Genomic DNA, 4,676 nt, shown 5'->3' on the forward strand with positions numbered 1-4,676 from the left:
TATTTTTAAGAGTTTTGAGAAATTGAATATCAACTATAATTGGCTTTCCTAAATTTTTACCATTTAGTTAAATAGTATTCACATTTGCACACCAACTATTATTTTAACCTCAACATAAATAAGTGAGCATTAGACAATATCATGATTGTTTTAAAATAGTTTTATCTTTCTGTATATAAATATTATTGAAAACATGAGCACATGGTTTTGGGGTTTTTTTTGCCTTTTAAATGTCTTTATTTTTGCTTAGTCATAACTAATGCATAATACAATGGTTCTTGCAGCAAGAGTTTGTGGGTGTTTTAAGTGAGCAATTTGTAACTTCGGAATTTAAATAAATTGGAAATACTGAAACTGATAGAAAAGCTAGACTCTACATAAACTTAGTAACCTAATAGCAAATATGACTTTAGATTGATATAATTAAGCACTTCCATTTCGAAACATTTCCAGAATAGGATTTTTATTCCCAGGGGAAAAATAAACTTCATTTAAAAATATATGTATACTTATTTTGTGAGTATTCTTTCTCTTCCAAATGCCAAAAGGTGTACTCTATATTTTTGTTAAATATATATATATATATATATATATATATATATATATATAATTTGTTTGAAAATTATGCTTGTTTGAAGTATTATAGCAATTTTATAAATCAATAAAACTGAGCCGTGTCAACATGTGGGGGAAAATGTTTAATACATTTGCCATGTTACTGAGAAAAATTTAAGTACAGCATGTTTTGAAAGTTTAAGGAAGTATAACACTTAGCTTTAAAAAATATGTATATGACAACTGGTTTGCTGCATACTTAAATGTAAAATCTGATTGGCTAAATTAAAGCTATTGCTGTGATGTGAGAAAAGATAGAAGTAAGATTGAGCCTTTAAAGAAAACATTAAGTGGATCACCTTTTGGCTAGCGCAGGGGTTCTCCACCATGGATGAACATTGGAAACCCCCAGGGAGCATTTAAACTTCCCTAATGCCTGACTGACCCAGACCAAGTACAGCAGAATCTCTGGGGGTGGGACCCAGTCGTCAGTATTTTTTCAAGTTCCCAGGAATTCCAATGGGTTGCCAAGGTTGAGAGCCATTAAACCAGGACTGGGTAGAAATTCCCACTCCTGATTGTTGTATCTAAGAAGAGGTGTGTGTATATATAGCATTAAAGTTTTGGGCCATCATCTGTCTCACAGCCTGAAAGGCCAAACTTTTTTCCTGGTCCTTAGCATGGTCTGAGGAGCAGCAGCCTCAGCTTCACATGGGGTCTTGTTAGAAACGCAGAATTTCAGGCTCTCCTCCCAGACCCTCTAAACCAGATTCTGCATTTGAATAAGACCCCCAGGTGATTCCTCTGCACTTTTTTTTTCCCCCTCTGCACTTTAAAAAAGGTCGGAGGTTGTATTAAGGTAAATGTCTATCTTCATACACCCTCCCTTTTGCTTCTCTCTGGTTTTCTGTCCTAAGTAAGGTTTGACATTTTCATAGAGGGGTGAAAAATGAATGATTTTCTGATAGAAAGCACATGTGAAGGAAATGACTACCACTCTCACCATCACCACCAAACGCCACTCTCCCTAACATGGAGAAAGAGAAGAACTAAGAATGGTCGCTAGCCTGAAGGCCATGCTCTTTCAATCCCTGTTCACAGCTGTCTTGTGTATTAAGGAAAAATAAAAAGTATAGTCCTTGCAAGGATACTTCCCACATGCCCTCACTTTGAGAATTCTTTGAAAGAGAGAGATTTCCCTTTAAGACACTTATTTACTCATCCTAATTTCAAACGGAAATTAATGAAACGGAATCTTCCCTATTCTCTGGAATGTCTATCCAGCACCCTGCTCTCCGGAAACCTCCCTTCTCATGGTGGCAGTCCCTTCCTTAAACATTCTAGGAACTCTCAGTTGGCTTCCCTCTGTATCGGTACCACCAAGAACCAGGCAGATTGTTTTGTCAGGATACCGCCATCCTCGAACATTGGAAAGGTTCTTTTCTGTTTCTTTAGCGTTCATAGCATCCTTTACAGAAAGCTTTTGGCTTTCCCACTGCTGTGTGTTCACATGTCATGCTGGGTTAGATAAGCACCCTATTTCCTGGCTACACTGCAGACGCCAATGAAGAGTTCAGCATTTCTGGCCTTAGCTTTCTGAGATGAGGAACTGACTGCTCTGGAACAGAGGGAGCTTTTTACAAGGAGTCACCTAAAGGGCTGTTGCTGTCTACCGTGCCCCGGAACTATAAAGGCCCTGAAAGTGGAACAGAGAGCCTTCTCCCTACACAAGCCCTCTCTTGCCCTCTCACTCTCCAGCAGGTATGATTTTTGGTGTCGTGAAGGGGTAGCAAGTCCACACTGGTACGTGGAGACCTGGCTTCTAGTGCCAGCTTTGCTACTAACCATGTGACTTTGGGCATGTTATTTGAATACCCTGGATCTCAACGTTCTCCCCTTTCCTTCCGGTGGATGTCTCCATTAGAGACCTCGTTGTCTTCCCCTTAGTGATCCTTCCATTTATTAGGACAGGGCATCTCAGCCTCCCATCTGATCCTCGTTTGATGGACCTGGTGATGTCCCTTCTCTCCAGCTTCTTTGGGTGGTTCTAGGTAATGGAAGTGAGAGTGGAGGTGGGATGGCCAGCTTGCCCTCTGGATGTGGGTGAGTTCTCAGCAGGTGGGGGAACGAGGAGCACCTGTGCCTCACCTGACTAAAAGCTGAAAACGTTACAGTGCTTTCCAACGCAGCTGGTGGCTGTCAACAAGAAGCTGACTTCACCCATGTGTTAACAGTTGCAGAGAAGAATTCTGTCCCTTTGTTCCTCTCTAAGCTGAGACTGGTGTCGGACAGGGTCCTCTCAACATCTCTAGAGACTTTCCCTATTAAGGGAATTTGTACCTAGTATAAGAGTTTTTAGCAAAGAGCGTTTGTCCTTGGGTCTCTGCTGGTTCAGGAGCTCCTGTTCTGGGAGGGCCTTTAGGTAAGGACACTCCTACACAAGGCTCATTAGCAGCGGCACCTCTCGGCTGTAGAAGGAAAGGAATTCTGAGCCTCAGAGTCCAGAAGGGTTTTCCCCATGGGGCTTATCACTGGCCCTTTTCATGGGAGGCCTGTATAGGTATTTCTCAGAGGGGCTGGGCATCAATCTGCATGCTCTCCCTCTGAAACATGTAGGAAAGTTATTTCTTAAACTTTCTGAATCATTATCTTCTTGGGAGTCCAACTCACCCCCACACACAGGGCCATCACGGCCAAGCGTATCTCCTTTATTAAATCCATACCACTCCCCACTACAAAAAAATGAAATCCTCTCCTTCTTGGGTCTCATCAGTTTCCTCCGTATCTGGATCCCTAACTTCGGCCTTCTAGCTCACCCTTTATATGAAGCGGCTAGGGGTCCCCCAGAGGAACCACTAGACCCCACAATAAACTTGGATCCCCACTTCTGCAACCTTCAACAAGCCCTTATTTCTGCTCCAGCCCTCTCCCTTCCAGACCTTTCCTGGCCTTTCCAATTGTAAACAGCAGAAAAAGCCGGAATTGCCCTAAGAGTCTTGGGACAGGACCATGGCCCTTCTTTCAGGCTGGTAGCTTATTTATCAAAACAACTTGATGACACAACCAAAGGATGGCCCACATGCCTTTGGGCCTTGGCGGTGGCAGCCCTTTTTGCCCAAGACAGCAAAAATCTCACCTTTGGACAGCCAACAACAATCCACAGCCCTCACAGCCTCCTAGAGCTCCTTTCACACAGAGCGATGAAAAATCTATATCCTTCAAAGCTACAGCTCCTCCATGCCACCTTTATTGAAAATCCTAGCTTCATAGTTGGGAAAAACCTTCCCCTCAACCCCACTACACTCCTACCCACAACCACACAGACCTCCACCCACTCTTGCACCGAAGTCCTAGACTTCATCGGGCCTCACTTCTCCAATACAACCCCCAACCCTCTCCCGAGTCCGGAACACACCTGGTTCATCGATGGCAGCTCCACCCTTTCTGAGGGTTCCTGTATAGCTGACTGTGGCATCGTCACTCCCACCACTACCATCGAGGCACATCCCCTCCCATTGGACATGGCCTCACAAAAGGCAGAACGATTGCCCACCTTCCTATTAAAGCTGGAGTTATCCATTGTAAGGGCCACCAGAGGGATCTGACATTGTCACAATGGGCAATCGCCGGGCAGATGAAGAGGCTAAAAGAGCCTCCCACCTTCTCTCGGTTGCCAACCAACTCATCGCTGTCCCCTCTATGGACCCCCAATATGTACCTAATGAGAAACAATCTCTTCTCTCTCAGGAAGCTCAACCCCAAGCCAAGTGGCTTCTTTCAGAAGGATGCAGCCATCCTCCCCAATAACCAGTGGAGAGACATTCTCACCAAAATACATCAATCCTTCCATATAGCTTTAGGACCCTACATCACCTATTGTGACCGTCCTCACCTGTCAAAACTTTCCTCCCCTTCTTTGGGACATCACTAACACTTGCCACATTTCTTTGTCAGTTTCCCCCCAGCGCACTTTAGGGCCCCCACCTTTCCCACCCACCAGGCTCGCTACCACGCTCCTGGACAAGACTGGCAGATAGACTTTACTCACATGCCCCCAATCAGGAGAACCAGATATCTCCTCACCTTAGTCAATACCTTCTCAGGGTGGGTTGTACCATTCC

Source organism: Hipposideros armiger, unplaced genomic scaffold (genome assembly GCF_001890085.2).
Source record: "Hipposideros armiger isolate ML-2016 unplaced genomic scaffold, ASM189008v1 scaffold_212, whole genome shotgun sequence".
Classification (NCBI taxonomy): Eukaryota; Metazoa; Chordata; class Mammalia; order Chiroptera; family Hipposideridae; genus Hipposideros; species Hipposideros armiger.